Below are 21856 nucleotides of genomic sequence, written 5' to 3'. Positions count from 1 at the left end.
CTTGGTGACAATGGGAATGAATGCAGGGAAAATCAATTCACCGTATTTTCTCCTGGGTCTTTGTTACATCTCTGGAGGAAGATGTAGGAAGTCATCCATGCGTGAAAAATCTACCAAGGGATACTGAAAAAAAAGAAAATCTAACTTGAAGTCCCTGAGCCAGAAATTGCTGGGAGTTGGGAGAGGACACCTGGGAAAGTGCTGATTACTCTCCTATTACAGTCTCCTGTATTTATCTTTCATCACACGAGATAATTTGGCTTCAGCTAGTACAGCTGTTTATATGTCTTGCAGCTTGGATTTATATGGGTTTATTGATCCACAGTGGATATTCACATGGTGGTTTTAACTCGTATGTGGTGCAGCTCTTCCTAAATCCTCTTTAGAGTCAAAGGGGTGATAAATATTCCCACAGAAGGTGTTCCAGAGAAAACTTAGGTTCTCTTTCTCCAGGTAATCCTCTCCCCAGTGATGGCAGAGGGAGATAAAACAGCTGAGCTGGCTGATAGTAACTGCACAGTGTCAAGTGGTGTCCCCATCACCACTGGATGTGCCCACTGAGCACACAACAGGCACAGTCTGTGGCAAAGCCCTGGGTAATGAAAGTTAATTTTGTGCTGTTTCAAAACACCCCATCAGATTTGATAGCCACCAACAATCATAATGCAATTGCTCTATTTTGTGGCTTAGAGGAGAACAAGACACAAAGGGGTTTTTTGTTGGGGGCTGTGTGGCTTTTTATCACCGCTGAGCTGCAGGGTAAAATTCCCTGCGTCTCTGAAGCCCTCGAGGGGCATCTCCTGACCCTTCCTGGTGCCCAGCAGGGTGGGTGGCAGCTCTTTGTCACTCTGAGCAGCTGCCATCCTGCTGGCTTGGCCTTGCTGCCATCCCAGAGCCCAGCAGAGGAGCAAATGCAAAGCTTCAGCCGAGCAGGGTGGGGCAGAGGGGAGGCTGTGCTGGGAGTGATGTCCCACAGTTTGGGGACTCTGCTGGAAATGTTGGTGACAGAACTTGTCCCTTGAGCAGTGCTGGAGCTGCCACAGGTCCTATTCCCCTGGGCCTCCAGCTCTGCCCATTTTACTTTATGAGAGAGAATCACTAGAATAACAAAAGACTATTTCTGACACTTTTCACTGTTTTTTTTCCCTCCTCTCTCTTTGTCTGGGATTATGCTGGATATAACTTAAACCCTAGTGCCCTCTTCTGATCTTGAAATAGGTGTCAGTTCTCAGCACACCTGTCCCTGCAGCTCCTGCTCAGCAGCCAATTGTTTGAAGTTAGGCAAGCATTTGGGGACACAGATATTTTAATTTGTAATCAGCTTTAAAGCTTTAAAGCTTTCAACATTTGCTCTGATCAGAAACAGGAGCTGAGGCATAAATTAGCCTCTTCTATTTAAAAAAACATTTTTTTTCTCCCCGGGCAGGAGCTGCAGGCTTGATGTGAAGTCCACAGAAGGAAAGGGATAAACCCTTATCAGCTCTGGCCCAGCCCTTCACACAGCACATTCTCTGGCCAGGAGAGTCACTTAGGCTGAAAGAAGTAAACTATTACAAGATCTTCAAGGAACAAAGACCAGTTAAGGATAATCTTGTAGAAAATGTTAAACTTTTTTGGGATGTATTTAACACGGGAAATAGTGTTAAGTGATAATAGAACAATTCCTTACTTTCGGGAGGCTTTTCAGTGCTAGTGACCCAAATTTAGCTTGTGTCCTTATATCTAGACATATGCAATGTGTACTAGGTATATCTCTGACACTCAGATAGCTGAAGACTGTATGAATTAGTTCATTCATCATTTCCAGGCTGCCACCTCTGGGATGGAAGGCAGCAGCTGGCAGGGAACAGCAGTTCTGCACAGCAGCCTCAAAGCCAAGCCAGAAACTCTGCATCCAGTTTGCATTGCATGGTGGTTCCCCACAAGGGGAACTTGAAACCTCCTCTTTATAAAAATGCACATTTCCTTTCTAAAATCATATTTTTTACTGACAGCCATTGAAAAAAAAATATAATAAAATATTTGCCCATAAGGCACATGATATATCCAAAGTGTGCTAAATGTTGCTAAATCTTCCAACACTAAATTTACTGCAAAATAAGGTTATGAATTAATTTGCACAGTCCTGGCTTTCCTAGCCTGCGGCTGTTTGCTTACGTTTTAAGCAGATAATATTCTGCAAACTGAGAGTTGTGCAACTGCAAATAAACATTCTCTACTGACCAAACTATTTGTTGATAATTTTAGATGGGAATTTTTGAGAGACTGATGGGCAGATTAACACTAAAGGCCTCTCTAGCAAGAGGTTTAACAACACATTAAGCAACAAAAGGGATATTTATAGCACTTTCCTGGAATATGCCTTTTCCAGCTCTCTATTGCCATCTTGAGTCCCTGACTGTCTTCAACAGAAAAAAGAAATTGGGTCGTAACAAGGACAGAGACAAAGGGAAAACAGATTTCCAGTCCTGATGAGCAGAGCCTTCCCGAGTTACCAGGTGAAAATCATCAAGTATAAGAGAAACAACATAATTTTCTTTAATTGAGATTATCCAGACTGTGACACACTACAGCGAGAGCTGGAGGGAAATGCCAGGGCAGTGTGGTGTTAGTGCAGATTTGTTGTCAGGGCTTGCAGAATGAGGTTCTTGGAAAGCAGCTGAGCTTAGGGCCTGTGGGGAATTAATTCTTGGATATGAGCACCCTGCAGACACCTCTGGCAGTGACTGTCAGAGGAGCTAGTGAGAGTTTAGAGTATATTTACAGGTGGATAAAAAATTCTACAATGACTATCCTTCCTCTTATGCAGACGTGTTGATATCGTTCTCTTTGTCCTATAATTGCCCTTCACAAATTTCTCACCTTCCTCTGAAAATCAGCAAGATGGGCAGTGCAGTTCCTGATCCATCCTATGTTATTTTAATATGTAGTTACTGCATACTAAAGAAAACCTATGGATTTCCAAGTTTTTTGGCTAGGTGGCATGAAAAGTAGAAGCCTGAGACCTTTCCTGTGTGGGCATTTCTGTAACCCCTCCTGCTTTCTACCTTGTAACGTTCAGACTCCTTTTTAGTGGTTTATAACTTTTAGAAGTCTTTCTTTTTTATTATTATTATTACTATTATTCCCTACTGTCTCCCGCTGCCTTATTTCACACTCAGTAACAGTGATTTCAGCCAGTGTTCAGATCTCAGTATTTTATGAGTAATGAGTGTCCCAGGCAGCAGGAATACAATTGTGAGACCATTGTTACTAATTGAATACTTGGTGGGGGATCTCTTCCCCTCCACTGAGTGCTTGACACAGACTAAAAATAAGTTGCTAAAACTTGATTCTAATAAAATCTACTGTCCACAGCCTATTTTAGAGTCTTGAGTGTATTTGGGCATAATATTAGCAGTCCCAAATACTTTCCTCCTCCAAAGGATACTTTGGTATACTTTGGTTTTAAGGTGCCATTTACAGTCGTTTTTAATAAATCTCACAGTGGTAGCTGACACTAACACAGTTTGATCTGTGCTAGCACAGGGTTAAATTAAACCCTGATGCAAACAGCCTCAGCTGGATTTTCCCCCTGCTTTCTGCTGCAGCAAATATTGGTTCTCCCCCTTGGTTTGGTGGCCTGGGAGTTTCAGGTTGGCACAAAGAGCTCCCAGACATCCCTGCCTGGGGCTGGGGTGAGAATGTGGCCATTCCTCAATGCCCAAATGCAGGTATAACTGTGAAGGTGTCAGGCCTCTAGGCTCTTCTCTATAGAATAATTGGCACAAAGGAAAATTGGATGTTTTGTGAGTGTTTTGTGCCACATCTGAACAAATGGGCATCTCCCCAAGCCTCTGAATATCTCAGCCCATGTGGTTTTGTGCTCATTTCAGTGCTTTCATTGCCCTCCTAGGGTCTGGGTGGTGCTTCAGGTTCTGATAATGCATCAACCTTGGCATTTCTTCCAAAGAATGGCCTCATTTATTGGATTGTGCCTTCTGTGCCCTGCTGGCAGTGGCCTTCCAAAGAGGTGCTTTGGCACACCCATCCTGGGCTCTCAGGATTCACAGAGCTGATTATTTTAAATAACATTCTTGGAATGATCTCTGGATGGTGTGTATTTGCATTTGTGTTGATGTCATCACACTGCTGCAGTTCTGTCTTCAATACTCCTTTTTATATATTTCCTGCAAGTGCCACATTAAATGATCATGGGATTCTTGGAAAAGCAACAGGAAATTATATAATGGTGCCCACAAGTCTGTGTATTGACTTTTCCACAGACTTGCTGGTCTCTGAGCCTAAAAATTGTTGGCAAAACAAAGATATTTGATCTTATTTTCTGTTCTTGATTCTTGTTAGTGTCCGAGAAGTCCTGGTCTTTGGCTGTTCTATTATGGGGGAAAAAAAAAGAAAAAGATAAAAAGAGGCAATTATAGATATTATTGTGGTTTTGATTATAAGGATAGTTGTTTAATTTAGTTGCTTTACATTCTTAAGCAACATTTAGCAGTAATTCAGATGGACACATTGTGTTATCTGCAAGTAAACTACAACTTGCACTGAGGACATCAAATAAGGAATTGCCTTTTTAGTCTACTTCAGTACATTCAAACCATAAAGCAGAACCTGTAAAAATGGAGGAAAGCTACAGGGAAAATGGTTGTCTGTGGCATTGTTTCTCAGTAATCTTACACAGGTCAGGAGATGAGGAGGACAAGGCAGAGGTTTCTGTGGAAATTTGTAGAAAATCACTCAATGCCAATGTCACAGAAACAGGAATGGCTGTAAGACCTATGTTTTTGGCCATGGCTAAGGGGTTCTCAAAGTACTTCTTGGAGTATCTTGAGTGTTTAGAGCTGAGAATTCAAAATCACTGTCTTTTGTTGGCCTGAAAATAGCTTTGCTTTTTCAGCAGAGAAGATACAGCCCTTTCTGGCTTATTGTGGTGATTTTACCAAATAACTTTCCCCTCTTAGGAGTTTAGTTTTTATCTGAGGGATAATATACCCCCTAGAAGCTAGAAATAAACAACATATTACATTGCTCAGAGCCTTCCAGCCCCAATTCCCTTCTCGTCTAGGATGATTCCTTGATCAATTCCCCAGGCCAAGTTGGGTTTTCAGCACATTCCTTCAAAAGTCCCTTTGCTGGCTGAGTCCCAGTCCATGTCTCAGTGTGGCACAGGGTGGGGTGTGACAGCACCAGGAGCTGTCTCATCCCTTGTGCTGTGACAGTGACCTGCCAGGAGCTTGGTGACACAAACGAGGTGAGAAACTCACAGCCAGAAGCCCAAGGAAAGCAAAGGAGCAGCCAGCCTGCTCTGCAGCCTGCACTGAAGCCTTTCTCTGTGTTAAATAACTCTGGTACCAGGAACAGTCGAATCTTACCAGGGTGAGGTCAAAAAGTGCTGTTTTACCCTGGAGCAGAATACTTGACTCAAGCAGTAGATGAAATTAATCTCTCCTGATCTCTCCATTGCAGCTGCTGGATATCTTCCAAAGCCTGGGGAGCATTAGCTCGAGTGCTTCAGGATTCCTGTGGTCTGAAAAGAGACACATCCCAGAAATGCTGCTTCAGTTCTTCACTCCCAGCGCTGGCAGCTCTGCAGAGAGCAGAGGACAGGATGCAGTGGCAGATCTGGGTGGCTGAGATTGTTTTTGAACCTCTTCACAGGACTCAAACCAAGTGCAGATGCCCTGGTTGGAGCTCATCAGTGCCACGTTTTACCCTGTAGAACACAGACATTGACACTTGTCCTCAGCCATTAAGCTCTTACATGGTAATTTAAAGAAACAAACAAACAAAACCCAAAGACATTTGGGGTGTGACTGCTGAGAGTATTTGAACTCCACAGGCATGAGATTCTCACACCTACTGTAATTCCTGAGTTTCCTACTTCACATTTAATCAAAATCGATATGTATTTTCTGAATGAGAAAAGCCCCTCTTCGGCATTTATTTTATTAAGATACACAACTTACAACACAAATTTGGAATAAAACTGACCCTGGTTTGATGCAGTAATATACTGAACAGAAATTTTACTGAAAAATTGTTTATTTTTCCCCCTCCAGCACAGAACCACAGTTTTACTGTGCTACATGAGCTGTTTGCTTTCTACTGCTTGGGAGTTTAAGCTGTTTGGAGAGACTGCATGTGAAAACAAAAAGTGTTGGAAACCTCTAGTGTATTTCCCGAAAAAGCAATCCTCTTTAGTTGTTTACTGAAATGTTTACCCAAAGTAGATTTTTTCAGCCACATTATACTACTATCAAAAAGATTTGATTCAGCTGAGGAGGTGAATGAGGCCAATGTGTTTTGTCATGATTGAGAATGAAGAAAAATTAAGCCTCTTTCCATTGTAAATATTTACATGCTGGGTAGTGCAAAAATTTACCTTGAGGTAAGTATTTACAGTGGAAACACCAACTGTTCTTTAAATAGCCATAATGTTCTGAATGTTGTTGCTAAAGCTTAGTTACACTTTCTTCTTTGTTTTCTGACAGACTGTATGCTGAAATGTCAGGTAATACACTTTCAGAGCACGAACCATCATCCTGTTTTATTGGTTTAATCAGTGTGAAAGGAATGATTTAATTCACTATCCAATTACATTCCTGAGTATGTTCATTTTAATAGGCTCAGTATTTCCCTAATTTATCTGCTAATGATTAGAACTGCCTTTGGCCTCAGCTCAGAGACTGCTGTGTCCTGGGTTTCAAGCTGGGATTAGCACAGTGCTAAGACATCCAAAAGAAGTGTGTGTAATGGAATTATTCTGCACACACTCAGGTGAGAGCAGGAGGGGCTGATGGTTGGTGTGCTCATCTCCTCAGGCACTCAGGGAGGTCAGGATTGCAGTGGTTGATACAACCTCCTTAGCAGGGTTTAATTACCAGGAGAAGCACACAGAGTGACAGAAAAGTCATTTTATCATGCAGTTAAACTGGCTTTGCACTTGGATGTTTTTGAGCTGGGTGAATGTTTTATGTACTTTGATTGCAGTGGCTGTACTGTAAATGGATCTGTGTGTCTTCTCTGGAGTGAAACATGTTTTTCTGCAAATGTACCACCTGGTGGAGTCAGGAGAGGGTGAGATTAACTTCTAGCATTATTACAAACTTGTTCAGCACAAATCTGAAAATTGATTTTATAAATCAGGGATTAGTTTTGCTAGGATACTTTCCCCACAACAAATTAAATACCTTGAAAACATTGCTCATCCTTCTTAACTAACAGAAAATACTCATTATTTATTTTTGCAATTATGAATATTTTTGATTTCTACAGTGTTATCTATATAACTAAATGTTTATTAGAAATAAGTCAAGCCCAAGCAGTGAAACTAAAGGGATTTTTTTTTTCAGATGTCCAAGATTTGATCATGTTGTCATTTGGACTTGACATAAAGATAGCACCAAGAAGAGGGTTTTTAATAAGTCTCTGGGTACTCTAAATAAGAACTTCTCTCACAAGTAATCTGTTTTAATATATGATTAGGTGATTCCGTTTTGAATCTTTATTTCCCTACAAAATGCAGTGCTTGGACATGATATAATGTTCTGTTTCCTGTTAGTTATAATAAGACCAAGAAAGCTAATCTTCCCAGACCTCTCCGGAAATAGGCTGATTCCCAAAAAGAAAAACTGACAGCAAGAGTTATTAATGTCCCCAAAAGCAAACTCCTCCTCTGCAAGATAAGTAGAAATAGTTCAGTCTTCTGCAATAGTGTCAGTAGAGTTAGATCACTTGTATAATATCTGGGGTCAAGAAGAAAAGATAAAGAAATCACTAGAAGCCCCACTATAGACAATATAATGCTTTGTTACAGCTAGAATATTTAGCAAAGTCCATATAGACACAACACAGTTTTGATACACCTATGAGAGAAATTATGTAATTTTAACAGAGTTCCTTTAGTTGCTATGAAATATCTGGCTTGATCCCCTCTTGGGAAAACATTTTCATGTTCCAGGATGAAACACTTGTTGCTTTTATCTTTTTCTGTTTCCAGTTCTGCAGGCAGAGTTGATTGACAAACAGCAAATGCCATATGCCTCCTCCTCACCCTGCAACCAGAAGGTTGGGGTTAAAAGTGAGAGAGAAAAATGGGAAAAGAATAAATGAGAGCACAAGAAATTTGGCAGCATCAGAAATCTGTATGTACAATGAAGAGCTGAATGACACATTAAGACAAGTCAGCTTAATTATAAATTATATGTGGTAAATTTCAGGATGAAAGTATTTTAGAAACTGAATCCCATATTGGTATGTTGCATTATCCTGAAGTGACCCTGGGCAGCCAAATGTTCTTACAGTCTGTCCTTGGCTCCTTTTTGCATTATACAGGTTCCTTAGCCAAATTTGCAAAGTTAAACATCTGAGCTGTAAATAAAGATCCCTAAAGCCTACTGTGCTTTCCCTGCTCTAAGAGTCCCTTCACAGTATGGCCTCAATTCAACTAAGTACTTAATATGTACTTAAATCCCACTTAAATCAATGGGATTTAAACATTTGCTTAAATGCTTTGCTAAATCATGGCCTATTAAACTGTCTGTGCTGGAGATCAAACTGTAATTTATATTGCTGTGGTTTCTTCTTCTGGTGTTATACATGAGACCCCAAACTACATTTCACTGCAGTCTTGCTTGGCTGGAGCTGAGCCCTTTAAAGGGAATGTGAGCAAGATCTGTATTCCTCCTGTGCAAGAAAGAGGTTTTATTTATTTTGGTCATCAGCTGTTGTGAACTTGTGTTCCTGATAAAGTGAAGGCAAATAAGCTCTGCTAAGAGGCTGAATGTTTTTCACACACCATCATTTTGAAGATGAATAGCATGATTTTTTTTTTGTTTTCAGTAATGATTGCAACTCCTGGTAAACGCAGGAAAATACAGTTATTTGTACAGAATGTTAGATACATGAAAATATTAGTAGAGGAAGGGAGAAGATTTTTATTCTTTTTCTGATGTGGTGGCAATCTCCTTCTGGCTATTTTTGCCTTTTTTTTTTTTTTTTCCCCACAGATGCAACCAGGGTTGACAAGAAAAACAGCCTTTTGTAGCTGAGGAGACAGCAAGAAAAGGAGTTGCCAAAAGAGCCGTGAAGACTCCCCAAGTAATTTGATGCATAGAGAAAATATGTCAAAAATATTGGAACTATAAATAGTATAAATTTTTTAGAAGAAAGTCAGATGTCCCACTATGCCTGGGATGCCCATAGAGATTACTCTGCCCTTATCACTGTTTTTTGGAAAAGAGTGAGGATGAATGGTGGGAAAGTGAGGACACTTCTTGACTTCTTCTCTTCTCTGCTTGTAGTGGAAATCAGCCAAAAATACAGCTTATATGCCAAGAAAGCCCAAATGAAGAGATGAGTGGAAAATACCAGATGCTCACATTTGTCTTGGATTTTCTCAAAACTGCTAATACTGGTTTTCTGCTTAATTAGCCAAACAAGGGATGGAGTGCATTTCTCTTTCATGTACAGCTATTTCTTGTATCCTATGAGTTACCCACCTCTAGGGCACACATACAGGTTCATAGTAATTTTAATATTCCAGTTATTTCCATAACTGCATAAGATATACAGATATACTAATAATATTGTCACACTTAGAAAAAGTGAAATACATTCAGGATAGTTTATGGCTTAAAACAAATGGATATAAAGTTAATATTTATAATATATTTAATAATAATTTACTACTAATATTTAAATCCATGTGTCATCATTTGGAAGAGAAATCCTACTTCAGAGTGTAGAAAATTCCAAAAATTTCATCTCTGGGTTCATCTCTGATTTGAAAATACTTGTTACATATTTTTATACATATATATATATATGTATAAAATAAAAATGTTTCTTAGCAGGATTTTTAAAATCAGCCATTACAGAGCTTCTGTAAAAGGGAGAAAATAGTAATTTTTTGAGCAGGGGAGGTAACTCTTTTCTCATATGTCATCTGATGTTACAATTTCTTCATATATGTGTGTTTATTGAGAAATCTTTCTTTTGCAGCCTCCTTTGTTCCCAAGCCTAGATAAAAAATATAAATACTTTTAAAAATCTTAGAATGTTGCAGTGCACTTTGTTTCACCTCAAAGGCTGATTTGTGAATTGCACATGAAAGTGTTACATGTTTTCATGTTGGTTTTCTTTTAAGATTTAAAGTTTCCCCAAATATTTACTACTACCCACTATTTTCTCACAACTAAGCATTATAGATATAAAAATCCACTCCTCTGATTTTCACCCTCTTTATCACATATTGAATTAAATTAGAAGGGAAAATGGAAAAGAGATTAAATTGCAATTATATTACTTTCTTCAAATGATCATAATTTGATTTAATTTCAAATAAAATATTAATAAAGTGCTAACTTTTCTTGGTTGGAAATTCCATTAATGGAACAGTTTCCCAGGGAAACAGAAGCGAAATGATTAACTGTCCTTTCTGCTTCAGTAATGAGATCTTTCTAAAATAAACAGTTTTGCCTGGTTTAGCATTTGCCTCATATATTTATGCCCAGTTGGAGAACCTCAACCTATACATGGTGTGTTCTGGACCATGTTTTGGGGTCTCTTGACTCTCTCTCTCTTAATTTCCACACTTTTTAGAGGTTGTAAATGGCAAGCCAGCTACAAGAGAATCCCCTACAGATTCTATAGTAAGAAATAGGGGGGGAAATCATACACATGTCTAATTTCAGTGACACAATGACTGAAAGTATTTTTAAAAAATAAATGTGAGAGATGTCCAAGTGCAAGTTCTCATGAAAAAGTTAGGAGGTTCAAAATTAGATAATTTTAATGTAGTCTTATAGTTGGTTTTCAGTTAGAAAATTGAACTCCAGAAATGTCCCCCTGGCTAAATGAGGCTTTTGCAATGTTGAAATTAATCAATCAACTCTCCAATAAGAGCCAAGCCTCAAATCCACAAGCATGAAGCAACAGCTAGTAATGGCTATGTAAATTGATTTCAGAAGGTTAAATGTGCACATTCAGGGCTTAGAACAAAGTCTTTGTGGCCTTATCCAAAGGGGATATCTCTGTGACTCACATATTTTGCATACACTGTAATAATGAAAATTAAGGGACTGGGTTTAGATGAGGCCATGAAGGTTTATTCATGGTCAAAATTTAGATCAGAGCTTTTTTTTTTCCTGATGAACAAGGTCCATGGAAGTCTGACACTGAATAATTTTGTTCCCTCTTGGGGCAGAAAAAAGGATGTAAAAAACCCGAATGTACTAAATATATATGTGATGGTAGATTGTTGGGGTTTTTTTTGATTGATGGTTGGGCACATTTAAAGGATAAAATAGGATTTTTTGTTAGACCTAGATGAAAATTAAAATTGACAGCAGCAAAAGTAGTTGGCTTCTATGCTGAGATTGTGGCTGAGGCTGGCATTAATTCTTAGTTCAAACATCAGAAGAATGAGTCTGAAAAATAGGTTCATGAAAAGAAGAGGATGTAAATTTGGAAGTAATCACACCTAAAGCCTGGCTTGGTAGGAATAGGTAGGCTTTGATTTAATGTTTAACCAAAAGTTTGCTCCATTATTGGCACAACTAATGGATTCGAACAAGTGTAGCAATTGTGCATGGCAGAGAAACCTGACAAAGAGCCAGATTTCTACCAAGGGTGGGATAGAGATGGATTTTGGAGAAATAATATATAGTTTTTCTCTGTGGGACTTTCCAAACTAGGGCTGTTATTAGATATAGGCTAAAAGGGGATTCTGGGTTGTTTGACATTTAATGTCTGTTACAGAAGAGGTTTCCAGGCTAAAATCAAGGTTATGTCCTTCAGACCTCAGCAAATGATGATTAAGATAAGTGCATGTAGATCTCCCTGGACTGAAGTGTTTGGGTTACCCATGCTAAAACTGTCTCAGACAGATGAGGGAGAGCTTGGATTTCAGCTGCTTCACTCAGGGTGGGAGTCCTTGGCTGAGGTGGCTCTTTAGGTGCTCTTGATCTTCCTTGTCAGGGCAAGGTTCCCAGGGCTGGGTGAGCAGCCAAGCTTTTCCTGCTCGAGCTTGTGTTTAGAATCATGCATATGTTCCTTGGCTGAATTGGAGCTTCAGAGCCACAGCTGGTGTCAAGCTAGGACACGGAATGGCCAAATAATCCAAAATGACAAGGAATGGGTGGTGAAGGGAGCAGGCACTGGGAGCAGTGAGTGGCAGCCAGGCCTGGGGAAGATGAAAGGTTTGGCAATCAGTGTAATTAACACAAAGAGCCTGATTGCAGAAAACAGAATTGTAGAGGCTTCGAAAGAACTTCCAAAAAAAGATTTATTTCATAAAAGGAGAAAGAAAAAAAAATCTGATGCTGATGATTTGAATTGTGTGGAGCATATAGCCAAAATCTGAGCAGAACAAAATGCAAAACAGGAAGGGGAAAAAAACCCTAAAAAACTGGGGGAATTGTTTAATTTTTTTCTTTTTAAATCTTTCTTAATGGTGTTTTGACAAATGTCACAAGGATTTTTGAAAGGAGCAAATTCTTGGAGCGGCCACATGCATTTGAGGGACTCTGAGCCCTTTAGCTGAGGGCTCTGCATGCTCCCTGTGATGGCACAGCCTCTGCAGCCATCTCGTGGGGACACTGTGCCTGGCCACCGAGAGAGCCACGCTGGGGCACCTAGCTGCCCGGCAGCACAGCCTGGCAGGGAAAGGCTCATCCCTTGGCTTTTCTCCCTTGTCATGATGAATTTTTACTGGGGCAGAGTAAGCAGAGTCCTATAGCCTGTGCCAGTGAGGAGTGACTGTAAATATTGGTGGGCAATTTCTCATTTACAGTCAAATCCTGGGCTTTTCCCCCTCCCCAGTCATCAGAGATTACTACAGGAGGGAGCATGCAGAGCCTGGGGCACTGCTTGAAGGTTCCTTTCATGCTGAAGTGACATCTATTGTGTCATGGCAGAGCATCTGACTTCCCACAGCAGCCTGGGAAGGGTTGGCTGTGTTTGACAGCAGCACCAACAGGCTGCAAGGCTGAACAATCTATTTCTGTTTCCTCCTCCCGTCAACTCAGATGCCTTCTGTTTTTCTGTTCTCTCTGATTATACCCTCACTGATCCTATCCTGCCAACTCAACCAGCCAAATTCGACTTGGGGACGGTATTTCCTTTTTCATAACTGTTTCACTGTCTTCCTCTCTATGTCTTCTTGGCAGTTTGTTGCTCTGCAAATCCGTGGAAGAAAGGATGCTCGTTTCACTGGAAATAGCCATCGTTTTCCTGAGGGTTTTGTGTATTCAGCTTAGAGAAAGGCAGAGACCAAGCAAGCTGATTTGTCCTGACAGGATCAAGCGATGGAGGTAAAGGCCATTCACTTCATGGATTCTTCTCTAAGAACTATTAATGCCTTTTGACTATGTTTATCCCACAGCCAGCAGTCAGCCTTTTACTCCAGCAGGTGCTGGTAAATATTCCAGGAAATCTTCCCTTTCTGTTTCCAGTGATTCACCAGCAGTTTGGGACACAAAGGTAGAAATATGTTCATCACAATGAATATTATTTCTTTGAATTCCTTAGGGGAAATTCCTGCAGATCCTTAGCAAGCTGACCAGGAGCCACCATTTCCAGGTGAGCTGGCCATGTTTAACCATCCACTTGACAGTGGGAATATTCCAGTCCTCAGGTTTGTCTCTTTGTGACCTTGTTTCCTTCTGGTGGGCAGAGTGGAAATGGTTTCCTAGTGAGGACTAGTGACTGTTCTAAATGTATGGGAGGTCATGGCAAAAGGCTGCCATGGGCTCATATTAAAGCTTTGTGAAAAGCTGAGTAGCTGCAGAAGGTGTAGCCTTTGTTGCCTTCTAAGGTTCTCTGGCTTTGGTCCCCACTGAAGGTTTTCTGTCCACTGAGCTTCAGAAATGCATACACAGAAAAGGATTTTTTTTTTTTTTTAAGAACTTTCTTTGTTGTTTGATCAGGGAATTGCAGTTTATTGTAGCACTCATTTAAATGCTCAGAGACTATTATCCCCAACAGATGGACTTGCAATGAAAAGGATTAAACAACCAAACCGCCTATGCTTGTGTAAAAAAGCACCATAAATTGATTAAACAGTTGTCAACCAGCTCTGAGATGTGGGATGAGATATGAGAACTAAATCGAAGTGTAATTACCAAAGGAGTAATAATTATTGATGTGGCTACCCAGGTTTCCAAAGCTGCTTGTTACTAACAGAAAATCTTCAGACATCTCAACGTTTTCTGTATGACTTCTATTCCTAGGAATCTCTCAAGAATTTTCCTAACCTGATAATTTCTTTTCATGTGTCACTCATGTTATTTGCAGGAACACACATAGTTTATGAGCAACCAGTGGAACTCATTGCTAAATGACCTTTTACACATTCTGAGGTCTGGACATTGATAAACAACACGCAGTTTATCACAGCAGTGCCTCAGAAGAATTAGGAATTCCTTTCAGGCTGGTTTGGATAAGGTGTTAGAGCATCCTGGTTCCTGCATTAGGCCTGATGCAACCTGTTCCCCTCCAGCCCTCCCTGTTGCTCTCTGGTTGCTACATCACTACATTTCCCACTTCTATAAAGTTGTGCTTTGCAGACACTTCCCCTAATGAGGGGATAAATGCTTTGGGCACTGCTTTCATGCCTTGACTTTTCTTTCCGCTACAGAATTTCCTGCAAAGTGCTGCACTGGCCACAGGGAAAATATGACCATCAGGAATGGGTGCTTGAGAATTTTTACATTCTAAAATGGAGATTTATGATCCAGTGACTTGGACCTTTTCAGGTATTCTTGGTTTCTAATTGATCTACAGAAAATCACACTGTTGTTAAATATTCAGGAACTATTCAGGAAATCAGTACACCTCATCTCAAATGATAGAGTCTTATTTAGCTACATTCATCTCAGATCCCAGCTGTTTTGTCTCTCTGCATGTCTGTGGATTTATTCTGTTGGCTTTTTTTGCCTCAGAGAAGTACAGGCTCCTAATCTCATTGATCTGGTTTCTCCACTTTAGGTCATGTTACAAATTTCAAATCAGGTTACAAGAAAATCAGATTAGTTTCTTGTGCTTAAACAGAACACTTAAATGTCTGGACCTGGTGCTTAAAAACTTATGTTTTGCAGAATTTGTCTACTTTGGGTGTGCAGGAGGAGCAGAGCACTCAGTATTGAATGCATCACCCCTTAATTTTATTTCAAGGAGACTTTTTTGCAATAAGTAAACAGTGGATTGTTCTAATAACATGAGAAACTAATTTTCAGAAGTATGCTCTGGTGGTTGAAATGTCAGTGTTCTTTCAACTGTAAGTTTCATTTATCTTCTTCAAAAATGACTCCAAATGTGACAGATCACATGTTCTGCACGCCAAGCTTATTTCATGTTCTGGCACTTGCAATATATTGATTTTATTATTCATCATTATGAGGAAGAAATTAGTTTTATGAAAATTAGACAATGGAGTCACATTTCTAGGAAACATTACTCATCGGAATTGGATGTTTCTCTTTTGCATCCAAAACATCGAATTACTTGTGAGAACTTCACCTTTCAGCAGAAGATATTATTTCTCTAAATGTACTCATTTGTTCTAGGTCTAGACCAGCCTTTGAAAAAAGCTGCATCCCCACATTTTCAGCTGCTCCATGATGGCCAATGGAGTGAAGGTGGAGTCCTTGTCCTATAAACAATATTTCTAAGATCTTTATGGCTGGATTCCCTGTTTGCACTAGAACATTTTCAAAGCCCTTAGCAAGCAGTGGAACAACTACTGAAAACCTTCAGTAGGGTCTGAATGGGAGCCTAAATATCTCCTCATTTAGATTTTCTGTTGATAGATGTTAATAACAATAATACTTATTTTTCTAGTCACTTCCAGATACTAAGCATCTAATGTGGCACTGAATATTTGTGCTATACTGAAGAAGTAGTGCTTTAAAAGTTCACCAGAATTAAGAAAAAAAATTAATGTTTCTGATATTAAAAAGTAAAGAAAAAAACCCCCAACCCTAAATGAAAAAGTGGTGCACTTTATACATCTCAGAGAGGAAGAAGGATAATAATCACATTTTGCAAATTATATAGGGTTTTTTTTGTCCTAATTAATTGCTCATTCCTTATTAACATATCAAAAGAAAGGTCTTAGAGTTCTAAACTCTGATCTGGACTTTGAATGGGGCTTTAACTGTTTCTAGACTTTTACATCACTTTCCTATGACTTTAGTGCTCTTGGGTTTATCTCTGCTTCCCATTGCCATCATATGCTCTGCAATTAAACTAGATATAAGTGACTGCACCTGGAGCATTTTCTTTGGTGTTTTTTTAGCTGAAAACACCTTCTTTTTGATGTTTTGTTTCATTCCTGAGAGTTAATCTAAATCTTCTTAGAGGTAAAACACATTTACCAAAGGGACCTGTTAACTCTGAGAGCAGCCACAGACAGGGGAGCAGCTTGGCCACACGGTGGAGTGTTTGGCTCTCTCTGCAGGAAAAAAACGATCCAAAAGCTGCCTGACTGCCAGAATCCTCCAGCAAAAAGGGATGCAGCAAGTTCTGTAAGTTCTCCTGGAAGCACCCACTTCTGCAGTGATTTATGCTTATATGTGAAATAAGAGGTGGGAATGGCTTTTGCCCCTGCCCAGGTCTGGAAATGACATCTGATGGTGAGATTAATTACCAGTGCACTTAATTCAGGCCAGCAAATCCAGTTTACCTCCAGCATTACACTCTTAGCCTCCTGTCACATGCAGGTGAAGGGGTTCTCACCCTGCTGCTCACCCCTGGATGCACCAAATTCATCACGTGTACATTTGTGTTACAGATAAAAGCAGGATGCTGTCCTCACCCTGTTTCCCCTTGGGATAGCTGCCCACAAAAAGCTCACAATGAGGTTTGCCTTCCTCCAGGCTCATCTTGTGCAGAGCTTGGCTTGGATCACGAGGAAGGGAAAGGCTGAGGGCCAGCAGCAGATGCAGGAACATTACTTAATAAATTGCTAATACATTCTCATTAACAAAGAAGCCCTTCCAGAGTGGATATTAAGACAAAGAGCTTTTGGCATTTGTGCAGACTTGAGGGAACATCTGTGTTTGTGATGGCAGAAGATTCATTGTGTGATAATAGAAATGGAGCCTCAAAGGAAAATCCTTTTACTCATACAAAGTAAGACTTTTTATGAGAACTTTCACTAATGTTCTTTCTATTTTCTTTTTTTTTTCCCCAGAAGTCACTCCTTTCATCACTTTTTCTTTCCTAATGATAGATATATTATCCATTTAGAAATGAGTGCACATCTTGAAAGAACTAATTAAACCAAGCACCAATACTTTCAGTAGTTCTGTTTCCTCATTCACCTGCATGTGCTTTGAATTACAATGCAAATCTAAAGGTCTGCCTTGGCTGAAATAAAAAGCTTCCTACCTTGGAGCTGGTTTAGTTTTATTCTTTAAGCAGTTAAACCAGTTACCCAATTAAACTAATCAGTATTAGTTCAGCTAAGCTGATTTACAAGTTGCAAAGAGATTGCACTCATTTAATCAAACCTAAAAAAAATTGATTTAATTATGTTGATATATTTTTTGCATTTAGGTGTCATCTTAGAGACATTTTTAAATTGTGAAAAAAATGCACATCTTAAAACCTTGAGAAGAATATATGGGTTTTTTTAAATTGTGACAATTAAATACTATAATGAGAAGAGAACTTAATGATTATACCATAAGCTGGAAATACAAGAAAGAGGAGTGAAACAAAAGCAGTGAGACTAAGTTTGTTGTGTAATATTAATGAAAAGCTAAATATTAATGATAGGTCGTGAGTCATAATTTTCTTATTAAGATTTACACTGTTTTGCTCGAGCTGAGCCTTAGAGGGTGTCCCTATGCATCTTCACAGCACATCTCAAATCTTAGATGGGTTAATTTAGCAAAGCCCATGCTGGCTATTAAAGAACTCTCTCAAAACATTCCACCTACAAAGGATATAAAATGCACCGTGAGACCAGTGAACACAATAGATGAACTTACAAAAACCAGCGTGTGTTTAATGTGTGCTGGCAGGAAGGAGATCATTACCACAATAACTGAGAAAGTCTCTTCACTGCTTATGTGATTTGAGGCTTTTCTTGTAACTTCTGGGCTCAAATGCTTGATGACCATAACCTCAGTGATAATTAATAAAAGTAAAGGTATAAATACCTATATATAATATAGGTATTAATAATGATAAAGGTATTTTAATGGTGAGACCCTGGGAAAAAGGACTATTTGAAATATATGTAGTAAGATTTTATTAGTGTTTACCTAATGTTTGTAGACTGCATTTTGTATTGTTCTCATAATCTTTTTGCACTGAGGGTAGAACACATAAAAACCCCCCAAATTCAAGGAACAAAAAATTCTGAGAGCCTCACTTTACAAAAACAGGTTAAGAAAGGATCTTCCCTTGAAGATGTGAGAGTTCCATGTGGTCTTCCAGGAACAGGGCTATGAGCAGTTAATGCAAAGCCTATGGGGCTGATTTACCCACTGAAGGCACTGGGGGCAAAAATATGATTTTATTCATCATTGCAGTGTTCCCACTGTTCAGCTGAATCCCATCAATTCAGAACACTCAGCAGCTCTAAAGCTGTGTCTTTTCCTTTTGAGACTGAAAAGCTATTATGAGAAAATTTGTTATGTTGAAAAAGTGAGGGTGCTAATGGATTATTAAGTGTCTGGGTTAACCTTACTGGAGATGTTTTCATTGGGATAACTCAATTTAATATAGCATAATAGAATTTTCTAGTATATGTGAAAGTCCAAACGGTGATGTGTAAAAGCAAAGATGAAAAGTCCCTTTGAGAAATCTGTTTGAAAGCTGATTATTTGAAATCGCTGTAACCTTATAACTGCTTATCCTAGTGATGAGATAATGATATAATTCAGAAGTGGGTGGCTCAGTGATATATGTTTCATTTAGATTCTTCCTAATAGGTGACATTTGTTGAAAGCTGACTCTTGAACTGTGCTGCATCCCTTTGCTATCTATCTGCCTTGGAGCTGCTGGAGACTGTAATTGCATTTTGCTTCATTTCCTGTATAATTTATGTGAAAATCCCTCTGTGGTAGGAAAGTACAAAATCCAGATAATGAGTACATGGCAATGTATAAGATTTAAGATGGCTGTTTAGGTTGCAGCTTGAACTGCCCATGACTCAAGCCTTTTCAAGGTCATCTGATATTTAGTGAGCTCAGGCACCCCAGTGCTTCTGAGACTGCATAAAAAAAGAACATTTTGCCTACTTTTAATAAACATCAGTCTTATCATCATTATTCTTATCTGTAGAGGTGTATCTTTTGGGTAAAGTAAGAAGAAATGTCCAATTTTATTGTATTGAGTTACTGCAGCATTTAGCCACTTAGCATGCTGTCTTTGTCTGAAGAATATTAAAAATAGTTTTCTGCAAGGATTTAATATTTTGAAGTCTCCAAATCTTTCCTTTTTTTGTTTTGTTACACTTTCAGAGTTTCCCCTTGGGGGTTTCTTGATATATTTCTAGATGTACTTTTTTAACTAATGTGTCTTCAGTGCTGAATTCAGGTGATCATTTAACCACAGCCTGGTACACACAGCTTTTCCAAGTAGTGTTGATGCAATATCCTGGAGAGCAAGAGGAATAAGCTCATCTCTTTGCAGACAGTAATTTGAGTAGCTGTGTTTGTGGCTTTTCCTTGGACAAATGATGATTCCTGTTTGCTAATGAATTAACTCTTGTGTACCTAAACAACCTCCTAGGTGATGCAGCAATAGAATTACCAACATTCCTTATGCAGTGAATTAAAGTTCTCTGGATTTCCTCACCCATTTTTTATGAACATCATCTCCTTTGTGAAGATGTTAATCAATAAATGTAGGTGAACTAACCTTACTGTTTCAATGCCAAACCTTCTCGAATTAGGGTGTAATTTTCACCTGGGAAATTGAGTGGATGTTACAAAAAGCAAGGAAACTAGAAATAGATTTTTATGGATGTCTGCTCCAGACACATCCCACCCAAGCTTTTGTCTAGCAAGGTTGTCCCAAGTGTAATCACTCTGGAATGCCCTGGCTATTCAGTTACTTTCTGCCATTGTCTGTTCCTGGAACCCTTCCTCTCTTCTAAATTGAGAAATTTCTTTGTTTTTAATTTATTTATTAAATTTTCTAAAATTAACTTCTTCATTTTCACCGACTCCTAGGTCTGGCTTGTAACGACTCACGTAAGTCTGGAAAATAATTTGGTTACAGTGCTTTCAGAAAGGTCTCTGGTGAAATGCACGTCTGTGGGATGCACGTCACACTCTTGGGTAGGCAAAGCTGCTCAAAATACAGATTTCCTCACAGCAGAAGCAGCTGCAGTTTATGTATAACACTTGAAAAATCAGGGTTTTGTCCTTAGTCTCTGTCTTACCATTGGTCTCTAAAACACTCCTGAAAATTTCCTGATTTCGATATATTCTCTTGTGAGTAGTGCTGTCACAGAAATGAATATTTTAATAGTCGTGATACTAATCCAAGAATAAAAATAGTCATCTCATGATGCTGTAAGATCATTTAACTTCACAGGAGGAGCTTTTTAAATGGATTTTTTTTTTTTTTATGTGGGATGTGAATTCACAAAGAAAGCTTAACCACAATGGGAGTATTCCCCTTGATCCAGGTGTGATAAATGTCAGCAAGAGTTATGAACATGGTGAAATTGAAGAGCAGAACCTACTGTATGAAATTAGACTGTCTGAACAATCTTATGGGGAGAGAATGATTTACCAGAGCTCAGTAGATCAATTTTATGCTCAGTAAGTGAAAACAATGGCTTTGGCATTGTTACCCTGGAAATCCCATAACTGCTCCTATGTCCAGCTGCACATCTGTATTATCTCTGGGGTCTAAATAAGTGAGTTGAGATGGAAATTTGAGATTGGAATGTCTGTCTTTGAAGCCTGACTGGGGTGTCTTTGGATCTTAGTCCTTTCAGCTCTAAAAGTGAAGTTCCCCCAGTTACGAGGAGTTTCAGTGTTTTCACACAAACTTGGATGCTCTTCAGCACCATTACCTATCACTGGGCTCTGTGATTGTTTTCAGCACTACTGATAATTAGTTCACTTAAAGATACACAAATTATCTTGTTCAGTGTTTCCAAATGCTTTTCTTCCCCGTGTTTTATGTAGTGAAGAATCTGGAAGGATAATAGTCTCTTTTTTTGTTTGTTTGTTTTTTTGTTTTTTTTGTTTTTACAAAGATGAATTGAAAATTTGCCCCTTTCTTGATTTTTTTTGCCTTGAAATTGAGATCAGCAATTTTGTGAACCTCCCAAGCAGGGAGATTTTGAAAAGATCCTGAGCTGAACTGCAGTGCTGGAATGATGGGCAAAATCTAAACTGTACCTCTATGGGAAAGAATAAAGCCTTCTGTTTCCTTGAATTTTCAGTATGCAGAGTTCACCAGCCCAGCTCTTTCCTGGATAAGTGTTTGAAAATGCAAAATGATCCAATGGATCAAATGTGAGGCTTCCTATTACACACAGAGAGCTGTAAGTTTTGCAGTAAAAGGCTAATGTCCTGTTTTACATCCAGTTAATAGCAATTGAAATCAAATCTATAACCCCTGTAGTATTCACTCAGACTAAAACAAACCCAAACAGGTTTCTGGATTCAATAGAGCATATTGAAATGGGCAGCTGGGTGTTCTGGTTGCTCAACTGCTGGCTGAGCTGAAAAGCCAAACCAAAACCCTCTTTGTGATCTGAGTTAATGCTTGAATTCTTTAAAGAGGCTATTGCAGGGCTCATGGGCAGCAGAGGATGTTGCCAACTTCAGGGCTAAGCTCTTGAAGCCCGCTTTCTGCTTTCCCTGCATCCTTCTGTCAG

At 39.2% G+C, this 21856-nt stretch overlaps 1 long non-coding RNA gene across 1 annotated transcript; it reads left to right on the top strand.

Moving 5' to 3' along the window:
• The first annotated feature begins 1429 nt into the window (after positions 1 to 1429).
• Positions 1430 to 6009, top strand: LOC146432673 (uncharacterized). The gene is made up of 2 exons (XR_014854182.1): positions 1430 to 1542; positions 5467 to 6009. It is a non-coding gene; the product is annotated as an uncharacterized LOC146432673 (long non-coding RNA).
• Positions 6010 to 21856: the final 15847 nt, after the last annotated feature.

Source organism: Lichenostomus cassidix, chromosome 10 (assembly GCF_008360975.1).
Source record: "Lichenostomus cassidix isolate B80296 chromosome 10, HeHo_3.0, whole genome shotgun sequence".
NCBI lineage: Eukaryota > Metazoa > Chordata > Aves > Passeriformes > Meliphagidae > Lichenostomus > Lichenostomus cassidix.
Note: the sequence above shows the minus strand (reverse complement) of the source record. Positions and strands in the feature narration are given on the sequence as shown.